At 62.0% G+C, this 12,500-nt stretch overlaps 1 non-coding gene across 1 annotated transcript; it reads left to right on the top strand.

The window, feature by feature from the left end:
- Positions 1–9,737: 9,737 nt before the first annotated feature.
- LOC142790799 (small subunit ribosomal RNA) lies at positions 9,738–11,552 on the top strand. Its single transcript, XR_012889778.1, has one exon. It is a non-coding gene; the product is annotated as a small subunit ribosomal RNA (ribosomal RNA).
- The last annotated feature ends 948 nt before the right edge of the window (positions 11,553–12,500 follow it).

The raw sequence follows: 12,500 nt of genomic DNA, 5'->3' as shown, positions 1-12,500 counted from the left end.
GTTTTCCCGGTGGTGCCGCACCCGGGCTCGCCCCGGCAGACGCGTTTTTTTTTTCTTTCGCCCCGGCTGACGCAGTTTTCGCGCCGCCCCGGCTGACGCGGTTTCGGGCCGCCCCGGCAGACGCAGTTCGGACTTGGCACTTTTCGGCTGTGCCTGGCTGGCGGCCCACTCACTCGATCGCCATGTCTGTTTGCCACAGTTTTCCCGGTGGTGCCGCACCCGGGCTCGCCCCGGCAGACGCGTTTTTTTTTTCTTTCGCCCCGGCTGACGCAGTTTTCGCGCCGCCCCGGCAGACGCGGTTTTCGCGCCGCCCCGGCAGACGCGGTTTTTTGCGCCGCCCCGGCTGACGCGGTTTTTTGCCGCCCCGGCTGACGCAGTTCGGACTTGGCACTTTTTGGCTGAGCCTGGCTGGCGGCCCACTCACTCGATCGCCATGTCTGTTTGCCACAGTTTTCCCGGTGGTGCCGCACCCGGGCTCGCCCCGGCTGACGCAGTTTTCGCGCCGCCCCGGCTGACGCGGTTTCGTGCCGCCCCGGCAGACGCGGTTTTTGCGCCGCCCCGGCTGACGCGGTTTTTGCCGCCCCGGCTGACGCGGTTTTTGCCGCCCCGGCTGACGCAGTTCGGACTTAGCACTTTTTGGCTGAGCCTGGCTGGTGGCCCACTCACTCGATCGCCATGTCTGTTAGCCACAGTTTTCCCGGTGGTGCCGCACCCGGGCTCGCCCCGGCTGACGCAGTTTTCGCGCCGCCCCGGCAGACGCGGTTTTCGCGCCGCCCCGGCTGACGCGGTTTTTGCCGCCCCGGCTGACGCAGTTCGGACTTAGCACTTTTTGGGCTGAGCCTGGCTGGCGGCCCACTCACTCGATCGCCATGTCTGTTTGCCACAGTCTTCCCGGTGGTGCCGCACCCGGGCTCGCCCCGGCAGACGCGTTTTTTTTTCTTTCGCCCCGGCAGACGTGGTTCCCCCCCCCCCCTTTTCGCTCGCCCCGGCTGACGAGGTTTTCGCGCCGCCCCGGCTGACGCAGTTTTCGCGCCGCCCCGGCTGACGCGGTTTCGTGCCGCCCCGGCTGACGCGGTTTTCGCGCCGCCCCGGCTGACGCGGTTTTTGCGTCGCCCCGGCTGACACGGTTCGGACTTTGCACTTTTCGGCTGTGCCTGGCTGGCGGCCCACTCACTCGATCGCCATGTCTGTTTGCCACAGTTTTCCCGGTGGTGCCGCACCCGGGCTTGCCCCGGCAGACGCGTTTTTTTTTCTTTCGCCCCGGCTGACGCAGTTTTCGCGCCGCCCCGGCTGACGCGGTTTCGTGCCGCCCCGGCAGACGCGGTTTTTTGCGCCGCCCCGGCTGACGCGGTTTTTGCCGCCCCGGCTGACGCAGTTCGGACTTTGCACTTTTTGGCTGAGCCTGGCTGGCGGCCCACTCACTCGATCGCCATGTCTGTTTGCCACAGTTTTCCCGGTGGTGCCGCACCCGGGCTCGCCCCGGCAGACGCGTTTTTTTTTTCTTTCGCCCCGGCTGACGCAGTTTTCGCGCCGCCCCGGCTGACGCGGTTTCGTGCCGCCCCGGCAGACGCTGTTCGGACTTGGCACTTTTCGGCTGTGCCTGGCTGGCGGCCCACTCACTCGATCGCCATGTCTGTTTGCCACAGTTTTCCCGGTGGTGCCGCACCCGGGCTCGCCCCGGCAGACGCGTTTTTTTTTTCTTTCGCCCCGGCTGACGCAGTTTTCGCGCCGCCCCGGCAGACGCGGTTTTCGCGCCGCCCCGGCAGACGCGGTTTTTTGCGCCGCCCCGGCTGACGCGGTTTTTTGCCGCCCCGGCTGACGCAGTTCGGACTTGGCACTTTTTGGCTGAGCCTGGCTGGCGGCCCACTCACTCGATCGCCATGTCTGTTTGCCACAGTTTTCCCGGTGGTGCCGCACCCGGGCTCGCCCCGGCTGACGCAGTTTTCGCGCCGCCCCGGCTGACGCGGTTTCGTGCCGCCCCGGCAGACGCGGTTTTTGCGCCGCCCCGGCTGACGCGGTTTTTGCCGCCCCGGCTGACGCGGTTTTTGCCGCCCCGGCTGACGCAGTTCGGACTTAGCACTTTTTGGCTGAGCCTGGCTGGTGGCCCACTCACTCGATCGCCATGTCTGTTAGCCACAGTTTTCCCGGTGGTGCCGCACCCGGGCTCGCCCCGGCTGACGCAGTTTTCGCGCCGCCCCGGCAGACGCGGTTTTCGCGCCGCCCCGGCTGACGCGGTTTTTGCCGCCCCGGCTGACGCAGTTCGGACTTAGCACTTTTTGGGCTGAGCCTGGCTGGCGGCCCACTCACTCGATCGCCATGTCTGTTTGCCACAGTCTTCCCGGTGGTGCCGCACCCGGGCTCGCCCCGGCAGACGCGTTTTTTTTTTCTTTCGCCCCGGCAGACGTGGTTCCCCCCCCCCCTTTTCGCTCGCCCCGGCTGACGAGGTTTTCGCGCCGCCCCGGCTGACGCAGTTTTCGCGCCGCCCCGGCTGACGCGGTTTCGCGCCGCCCCGGCAGACGCGGTTTTTTGCGCCGCCCCGGCTGACGCGGTTTTTTGCCGCCCCGGCTGACGCAGTTCGGACTTGGCACTTTTTGGCTGAGCCTGGCTGGCGGCCCACTCACTCGATCGCCATGTCTGTTTGCCACAGTTTTCCCGGTGGTGCCGCACCCGGGCTCGCCCCGGCTGACGCAGTTTTCGCGCCGCCCCGGCTGACGCGGTTTCGTGCCGCCCCGGCAGACGCGGTTTTTGCGCCGCCCCGGCTGACGCGGTTTTTGCCGCCCCGGCTGACGCGGTTTTTGCCGCCCCGGCTGACGCAGTTCGGACTTAGCACTTTTTGGCTGAGCCTGGCTGGTGGCCCACTCACTCGATCGCCATGTCTGTTAGCCACAGTTTTCCCGGTGGTGCCGCACCCGGGCTCGCCCCGGCTGACGCAGTTTTCGCGCCGCCCCGGCAGACGCGGTTTTCGCGCCGCCCCGGCTGACGCGGTTTTTGCCGCCCCGGCTGACGCAGTTCGGACTTAGCACTTTTTGGGCTGAGCCTGGCTGGCGGCCCACTCACTCGATCGCCATGTCTGTTTGCCACAGTCTTCCCGGTGGTGCCGCACCCGGGCTCGCCCCGGCAGACGCGTTTTTTTTTTCTTTCGCCCCGGCAGACGTGGTTCCCCCCCCCCCTTTTCGCTCGCCCCGGCTGACGAGGTTTTCGCGCCGCCCCGGCTGACGCAGTTTTCGCGCCGCCCCGGCTGACGCGGTTTCGTGCCGCCCCGGCTGACGCGGTTTTCGCGCCGCCCCGGCTGACGCGGTTTTTGCGTCGCCCCGGCTGACACGGTTCGGACTTTGCACTTTTCGGCTGTGCCTGGCTGGCGGCCCACTCACTCGATCGCCATGTCTGTTTGCCACAGTTTTCCCGGTGGTGCCGCACCCGGGCTTGCCCCGGCAGACGCGTTTTTTTTTTTCTTTCGCCCCGGCTGACGCAGTTTTCGCGCCGCCCCGGCTGACGCGGTTTCGTGCCGCCCCGGCAGACGCGGTTTTTTGCGCCGCCCCGGCTGACGCGGTTTTTGCCGCCCCGGCTGACGCAGTTCGGACTTTGCACTTTTTGGCTGAGCCTGGCTGGCGGCCCACTCACTCGATCGCCATGTCTGTTTGCCACAGTTTTCCCGGTGGTGCCGCACCCGGGCTCGCCCCGGCAGACGCGTTTTTTTTTTTCTTTCGCCCCGGCTGACGCAGTTTTCGCGCCGCCCCGGCTGACGCGGTTTCGTGCCGCCCCGGCAGACGCAGTTCGGACTTGGCACTTTTCGGCTGTGCCTGGCTGGCGGCCCACTCACTCGATCGCCATGTCTGTTTGCCACAGTTTTCCCGGTGGTGCCGCACCCGGGCTCGCCCCGGCAGACGCGTTTTTTTTTTCTTTCGCCCCGGCTGACGCAGTTTTCGCGCCGCCCCGGCAGACGCGGTTTTCGCGCCGCCCCGGCAGACGCGGTTTTTTGCGCCGCCCCGGCTGACGCGGTTTTTTGCCGCCCCGGCTGACGCAGTTCGGACTTGGCACTTTTTGGCTGAGCCTGGCTGGCGGCCCACTCACTCGATCGCCATGTCTGTTTGCCACAGTTTTCCCGGTGGTGCCGCACCCGGGCTCGCCCCGGCTGACGCAGTTTTCGCGCCGCCCCGGCTGACGCGGTTTCGTGCCGCCCCGGCAGACGCGGTTTTTGCGCCGCCCCGGCTGACGCGGTTTTTGCCGCCCCGGCTGACGCGGTTTTTGCCGCCCCGGCTGACGCAGTTCGGACTTAGCACTTTTCGGCTGAGCCTGGCTGGTGGCCCACTCACTCGATCGCCATGTCTGTTAGCCACAGTTTTCCCGGTGGTGCCGCACCCGGGCTCGCCCCGGCTGACGCAGTTTTCGCGCCGCCCCGGCAGACGCGGTTTTCGCGCCGCCCCGGCTGACGCGGTTTTTGCCGCCCCGGCTGACACGGTTCGGACTTTGCACTTTTCGGCTGTGCCTGGCTGGCGGCCCACTCACTCGATCGCCATGTCTGTTTGCCACAGTTTTCCCGGTGGTGCCGCACCCGGGCTTGCCCCGGCAGACGCGTTTTTTTTTTTTCTTTCGCCCCGGCTGACGCAGTTTTCGCGCCGCCCCGGCTGACGCGGTTTCGTGCCGCCCCGGCAGACGCGGTTTTTTGCGCCGCCCCGGCTGACGCGGTTTTTGCCGCCCCGGCTGACGCAGTTCGGACTTTGCACTTTTTGGCTGAGCCTGGCTGGCGGCCCACTCACTCGATCGCCATGTCTGTTTGCCACAGTTTTCCCGGTGGTGCCGCACCCGGGCTCGCCCCGGCAGACGCGTTTTTTTTTTCCTTCGCCCCGGCAGACGTGGTTCCCCCCCCCCCCTCCGTCTTTCTTTTTGTTTTTTTTTTCGCCGCGGCTGAAGTGGATTTTTCGGTGCCTCGACGCCCCGGTAGTCGCGGTTTTTCCGTTTCCGCACGGCCCCGGCTGACGCTGCTCGGTCACAGTCGCCTTTTGTGGTGATTGCAGACTTCTTGAGCGCGGGTGTTTTTTTTTTGTTGTTGTTGTTGTTTTATTACGCATTCGCTCCAGCAGACGCTGTTTAGACTTTTTGTTTCCTCTTTTATCCTGCGACGAGGTGACGAGGTTTATTCGGTGCCCCGCCGCCCCGGCTGAAGTGATTTTTCCTGTCCCGTGCCGCCCCGGCTGACGCGGTTGGGACTTCGCGTTTGTTCGGCCGCCACGGGTTTTGGCGCACTCGCTCGGTTGCTTGTTGTTGCCACTTGTTGCGAACCCAGGTTTCTTGAGCGAGCGCGGGCGTTTTTTCTTCCTTTCTTTCTTTGTTCTATGTGTTAGCGAATCGGCCTTTAATATCACACGAGGACTCACAACCAACAATTTTCAGTTTGAAGTGTAAATAATCTGCAGGTGTTGACGTAACTGACTTGCCCCGTACCCTTGAGTACATCCATGAAGTTCTCGTAGTACTACTAAATCGCATTATTCCAAGTGGAGAAATTCCCATAAATTTGCAAACCTCTACACGAAAATCGGTGCGCGTGATAAAGTTGAAAATTATCGTCTGATATCAAATGTGCCTTCTATAACACAAATTCTAGGAAAAAAAAAAAAAACACTTGTTCGCCGTTTTCTGCGCCGTGACTGGCAGCACTCCGGCGAAGCGAAACGGGGTCGATTCGAGCACGATATCGGCGTCTTTCGACGTGCTCGCCGGCGACCGTCGCACGAGTACGTCGCACGAGCGCGTCTGCCGGGGCGCCGTTTGCGAAGCCGACGCAAAAGTGGGAACCGCCGCTCGGATGATCGCCGCTTTCGGCAGAGTGAGTGTTGGCACTCCGGGGAAGCGAAACAGCGTGAATGCGCCCACGAAATCGGCGTATTTTGAAGTGACCGCCGGCGACCGTCGCACGAGTACGGTAAACCGCGTCAGCCGGGGCGTAGTTCGGGACGCCGACGAAAAAGTGGGAAGCGCAACTCGGATCTTCGCCGTTTTTGCAGGAGTGAGTGGCGGCCCTCCTGCGAGACCAAGAAGCATCGATTCGTGCACGAATTCGGCGCCTTTCGACGTGATCGCCGGCGACCGTCGCTCGAGTAGGGCAAACCGCGTCTGCCGGGGCGGGCTTCGGGACGCCGATGCGAAAGTGGGAAACGCTGCTCGGATGTTCGCCGTTTTTGGCCGAGTGAGTGCTGGCACTCGGGCGAAGCCAAACGGGGCCGATTACGGCACGATATCGGCGTCTTTCGACGTGCCCGCCGGCGACCGTCGCACGAGTACGGTAAACCGCGTCAGCCCGGGCGGAGTTCGGGACGCCGATGCGAAAGTGGAGAACGCCGCTCGGATCTTCGCCGTTTTTGGAGGAGTGAGTGGCGGCACTCCGGAGAAGCCAAGGAGCGCCAATTAGCGCACGATATCGGCGTCTTTCGACGCGCTCGCCGGCGACCGTCGCACGAGTAGGGCAAACCGCGTCTGCCGGGGCGGGGTTTACGACGCCGACGCAAAAGTGGGAACCGCCGCTCGGATGTTGGCCGTTTTTGGCAGAGTGAGTGCTGGCACTACGGCGACGCGAAAGAGCGCGAATGCGCCCACGAAAGTGGCGTATTTGGACGTGCTTGACGGCGACCGCTGCAGGAGTACGAAAAACCACGTCAGCCGGGGCGAGCGACCCACGGCGGTCTGGGTGCTTATCGCTGCTATTATAGGGGCACCCCGGCAGACGCAGAAAAAAAAAAAATTTTTTTTCGACCTTCTTTTTTGCTGGTCGAGCTCGGGTAACCCAGGTCGCAATGGGAGCCGCGCACGAAAGCGGCGTCGCGAGACGCGTTCGCGGTCGCTAGTCGCACGAGCTCGGCAACCGCGTCAGCCGGCGCGGAGTTCGGGATGCCGACGGCTAAGTGGGTACCGCTGCTCGGATGTTCGCCGTTTTTGGCCGAGTGAGTGCTGGCACTCCGGTGAAGCCAAGGAGCGCCAATTCGTGCACGATATCGGCGTCTTTCGACGTGCCCGCCGGCCACCGCCGCACGAGTACGGCAAACCGCGTCTGCCGGGGCGGGGTTTGCGACGCGTACGCAATAGTGGGAACCGTCGCTCGGATGTTCGTCGTCTTTGGCCGAGCGAGTGCTGGCACTCCGGCGAAGCGAAACGGGGCCGATTCGGGCACGATATCGGCGTATTTCGACGTGCTCGCCGGCGACCGTCGCACGAGTACGGCAAAGCGCGTCTGCCGGGGCGAGGTTTGCGACGCCGACGAAAAAGTGGGAAGCGCCGCTCGGATCTTCGCCGTTTTTGCAGGAGTGAGTGGCGGCCCTCCTGCGAGACCAAGAAGCATCGACTCGCGCACGATATCGGTGTCTTTCGACGTGCCCGCCGGCCACCGCCGCACGAGTACGGCAAACCGCGTATGCCGGGGCGGGGTTGGCGACGCCGACGCAAAAGTGGGAACCGCCACTAGGATGTTCGCCGTTTTTGGCAGAGTGAGTGCTGGCACTCCGGCGAAGCGAAAGAGCGCGAATGCGCCCACGAAAGTGGCGTGTTTGGACGTGCTTGACGACGACCACCGCAGGAAAACGAAAAACCACGTCAGCCGGGGCGAGCGACCCATGGCGGTCTGGGTGCTTATCGCTGCTATTATAGGGGCACCCCGGCAGACGCAAAAAAAAAAATTTTTTTTTCGACATTCTTTTTTGCTCGTCGACCTCGGGTGACCCAGGTCGCAGTGGGAGCCGCGCACGAAAGCGGCGTCGCGAGACGGCTTCGCGGTCGCTAGTCGCACGAGCTCGGCAACCGCGTCTGCCGGGGCGGAGTTCGGGACGCCGACGGCTAAGTGGGAACCGCCGCTCGGATGTTCGCCGTTTGTGGCCGAGTGAGTGCTGGCACTCCGGCGAAGCCAAACGGGGCCGATTCCGGCACGATATCGGCGTCTTTCTACGTGCTCGCCGGCGACCGTCGCACGAGTACGGCAAAGTGCGTCTGCCGGGGCGGGGTTTGCGACGCGTACGCAATAGTGAGAACCGTCGCTCGGATGTTCGTCGTCTTTCGCCGAGCCAGTGCTGGCACTCCGGCGAAGCCGAACGGAGCCGATTCGGGCACGATATCGGCGTCTTTCCACGTGCTCGCCGGCGACCGTCGCACGAGTACGGTAAACCGCGTCAGCCGGGGCGGAGTTCGGGACGCCGATGCGAAAGTGGGAAGCGCCGCTCGGATCTTCGCCGTTTTTGGAGGAGTCAGTGGCGGCACTCCGGTGAAGCCAAGGTGCGCCAATTCGCGCACGATATCGGCGTCTTTCGACGTGCCCGCCGGCCACCGTCGCACGAGTACGGCAAACCTCGTCTGCCGGGGCGGGGTTTGCGACGCCGACGCAAAAGTGGGAACCGCCGCTCGGATGTTCGCCGTTTTTGGCAGAGTGAGTGCTGGCACTCCGGCGAAGCGAAAGAGCGTGAATGCGCCCACGAAAGTAGCGTATTTGGACGTGCTTGACGGCGACCGCCGCAGGAGTACGAAAAACCACGTCAGCCGGGGCGAGCGACCCACGGCGGTCTGGGTGCTTATCGCTGCTATTATAGGGGCACCCCGGCAGACGCAGAAAGAAAAAAAAAAATGGGGACATGGCGTGCGTCACCGTGCGGCTTCGCAGCGTTGCCGAAGTCGCCGAGCCCTTCGACTGAGCCGAACGGCGGACAGGGAACGTTGGTCGGCCGTTCTAACCTGTCGGTGCCACGCCGAGACGTCGTTAAGGAAAACCGCGTCGTGGGCCTCTACGACGCCGTCGATTCGTTGTACGTTTGGTGTCCAGCGTGTCGGCGGCGAGTAGCGGACACGTCGTTCACGACTTCGGTCTTTCGCAGTCGACGCGAACTTGCGGAGAGTCGTGGTGCCTCACGTTTTCGGCAGAAACCGCGGCGGAATTTTCCCGCGCGTGCGCGCACGACCTCGGTGCTGTGCCGTCAGCGTAGTGTTGCACAAACTCGTGGCCTACCCAAGGTGCGGTACGTTTGCGGCCGTATCCTCGGTGGCAATTTCGTGAGTAGGGTCGCAAATTCTACGACCTCGGCGGGTTTGAGAGCGACGTAGACTTGTGGCACGCTCAACGTGCCACACGTTTCGGGGCACACCCGCGGTGAAATTTTCTCGAGTACGCTCGTATTAGTGCCCAAGGAGGTCTGGGTACTTATCGCTGCTATTATGTGGGGGTTCTCGTGAGCGGCGTACGCGAAAGCGACCGGGTGTCTGATATGCGGCGGGCTTCGGCCTCGTCAAGCGTGTCCTCGGGTCTGCTCCAGGGGAATCCACGGCAGTCGTCTGCAGCCTCATCCGCTTGATGCGTTAGGGGCTGGTTGTCGGACGGTGCCGTTTTACCACGATATCGAGGTGTGTTCCGTGTCGTCCTCGGGCGATTCAGATGCGAAAGCGCCGAAGACGCGGGCGTGACCCGTCGTCTGGCGGCTTTGCGGTCTCGGCTCCGTTGCTAGTTCCGGCCGGTCCACCGACAGTGCAGCGGGCTTGGGCAACCCGCACGGCGCGACCGAGTCGATGCAACGAAAAAGAGCGAGCATGAACGTGCTTCTTGCCGCACGGCTCCCACTCGTCTTTCGGGAAGGTTGTGCCGTAGCGAGCTCGAACGCCGTCATCTCGGAGTGCAAAATAAGCGTGTTGGGGCGCCTGAAGGTGGCCTCCGCCGCACACAGACTGCGTCCGGCCCGCCGAAGGCGAGGACGGACGCGCAGTCGAACGATTACCTGGTTGATCCTGCCAGTAATCATATGCTTGTTTCAAAGATTAAGCCATGCATGTCTAAGTACATGCCGAAATAAGGCGAAACCGCGAATGGCTCATTAAATCAGTTATGGTTCCTTAGATCGTTTCTTCCTACTTGGATAACTGTGGCAATTCTAGAGCTAATACATGCAGTGAGCCTGGAGCCCTTTGGGTAACGGGTGCTTTTATTAGACCAAGATCGATCGGGTTTCGGCCCGTATTGTGTGGTGACTCTGGATAACTTTGTGCTGATCGCATGGCCACGAGCCGGCGACGTTTCTTTCAAGTGTCTGCCTTATCAACTTTCGATGGTAGGTTACTTGCTTACCATGGTTGTTACGGGTAACGGAGAATCAGGGTTCGATTCCGGAGAGGGAGCCTGAGAAACGGCTACCACATCCAAGGAAGGCAGCAGGCGCGCAAATTACCCACTCCCGGCACGGGGAGGTAGTGACGAAAAATAACAATACGGGACTCTTTTGAGGCCCCGTAATTGAAATGAGTACACTCTAAATCCTTTAACGAGGATCAATTGGAGGGCAAGTCTGGTGCCAGCAGCCGCGGTAATTCCAGCTCCAATAGCGTATACTAAAGCTGCTGCGGTTAAAAAGCTCGTAGTTGGATCTCAGTTCCAGACGAGTAGTGCATCTACCCGATGCGACGGCTCGGACTGAACATCATGCCGGTTCTTTCTTGGTGCACTTCATTGTGTGCCTCGAGATGGCCGGTGCTTTTACTTTGAAAAAATTAGAGTGCTCAACGCAGGCGAGTCGCCTGAATAAACTTGCATGGAATAATAGAACAAGACCTCGTTTCTGTTCTGTTGGTTTTTGGAATACGAGGTAATGATTAAGAGGGACGGACGGGGGCATTCGTATTGCGGCGCTAGAGGTGAAATTCTTGGACCGTCGCAAGACGAACTACTGCGAAAGCATTTGCCAAGAATGTTTTCATTGATCAAGAACGAAAGTCAGAGGTTCGAAGGCGATCAGATACCGCCCTAGTTCTGACCATAAACGATGCCAACCAGCGATCCGCCTGAGTTACTCAAATGACTCGGCGGGCAGCTTCCGGGAAACCAAAGTATTTGGGTTCCGGGGGAAGTATGGTTGCAAAGCTGAAACTTAAAGGAATTGACGGAAGGGCACCACCAGGAGTGGAGCCTGCGGCTTAATTTGACTCAACACGGGAAAACTTACCCGGCCCGGACACTGGGAGGATTGACAGATTGAGAGCTCTTTCTTGATTCGGTGGATGGTGGTGCATGGCCGTTCTTAGTTGGTGGAGCGATTTGTCTGGTTAATTCCGATAACGAACGAGACTCTAGCCTATTAAATAGGTGCGGGGTTCCCAGCACCTTACAACCTTCTTAGAGGGACAAGCGGCTCCTAGCCGCACGAAACAGAGCAATAACAGGTCTGTGATGCCCTTAGATGTCCGGGGCCGCACGCGCGCTACACTGAAGGAAGCAGCGTGTCTTTATCCCTGTCTGAAAAGACTGGGTAACCCGTGGAACTTCTTTCGTGATTGGGATAGGGGCTTGCAATTGTTCCCCTTGAACGAGGAATTCCCAGTAAGCGCGAGTCATAAGCTCGCGTTGATTACGTCCCTGCCCTTTGTACACACCGCCCGTCGCTACTACCGATTGAATGATTTAGTGAGGTCTTCGGACCGATGTCCGGCGCGGCCTTTCGGTTGCGCCGGTCTGTTGGAAAGATGACCAAACTTGATCATTTAGAGGAAGTAAAAGTCGTAACAAGGTTTCCGTAGGTGAACCTGCGGAAGGATCATTAACGGATTGTGAAGGGTGAGCGCCTCGGCTGCGTCTGCGCCCGACACTTTCTGCCGCTGACCCCGTTTGGACGCGGGGTCGGCTTTTCCCCACGGGGCTGCCTGAATGTGGAGCGGCACCCCGTGACAAATTGTTGCGCCCAGCGGACGCCAACACCGCGACCTTGGACGGTCGGCCAGGTGGCGGACGCGGGTACAAACGGCGCAACGCACTCATAGGTCGGCTTTCGACCCGCCACTGCACCGTGGCTCGAAGCGCTCGAAATGCGCGACCCGACCGCTGCGGGACCGCCTAGTACTGTAAACAGGAGCGGCGGAGCGCGAACGGCGAGTCGTGGTTACGTCGGTAGAAGGCGAGGCTGCGCGTTCCCGAAACGCCAGCCGAGTGCCCTCCCGACCGTTCGAGCGTGCAAGAACGAGACCCGACAATCGCGCGGCGACTGCCAAGTACGAGAGGAACGGCACAAGCGTCGGCGGTCGGTCAAGGAACTGGCGATGTGACGGGTCCGCTGTGCACCAGTGCATACCGTCCCGCCGTCCGCGGCAAGCGCCTCCGCGTCCTCGGGTGACGGAGGCTGCCGGTCGGTTCTTGCAGGCGAGGGATCTCGCTGGCACCGGTTCGCGTTGACGCGCGGCCGGTCATGGCACGGCGATGCGACGGCCGAGGTGCGCAGTACTCGATGGAGGAACCGCACGCTCCGATGACCGTCCCGCCCTCCGCGGCGTATGCGTACCGACCGTAATGGTTGCAGCAGCGCCGGCCGGCTTTTGAATTCGCCACACGAAACACGGTGCGAGATCGCGGTTAGGGGAGCGTCGACGTTGCCAGGCGTTTTGCTTGCTGCCGAGGGAAAGGCGGCACGGCCACGTCGCGCTCGTCGCGATTAGCGGGTCTGCGCGCTTTGGGAAGGTGCCGCAACGACTTGCCGAAAGAGGAAGCACGGAAGAAC

This window comes from Rhipicephalus microplus, unplaced genomic scaffold (genome assembly GCF_043290135.1).
Source record: "Rhipicephalus microplus isolate Deutch F79 unplaced genomic scaffold, USDA_Rmic scaffold_124, whole genome shotgun sequence".
NCBI classification, from domain to species: domain Eukaryota; kingdom Metazoa; phylum Arthropoda; class Arachnida; order Ixodida; family Ixodidae; genus Rhipicephalus; species Rhipicephalus microplus.
The sequence above is the reverse complement of the archived record's forward strand: the minus strand, read 5'-3'. Positions and strand labels throughout refer to the sequence as shown.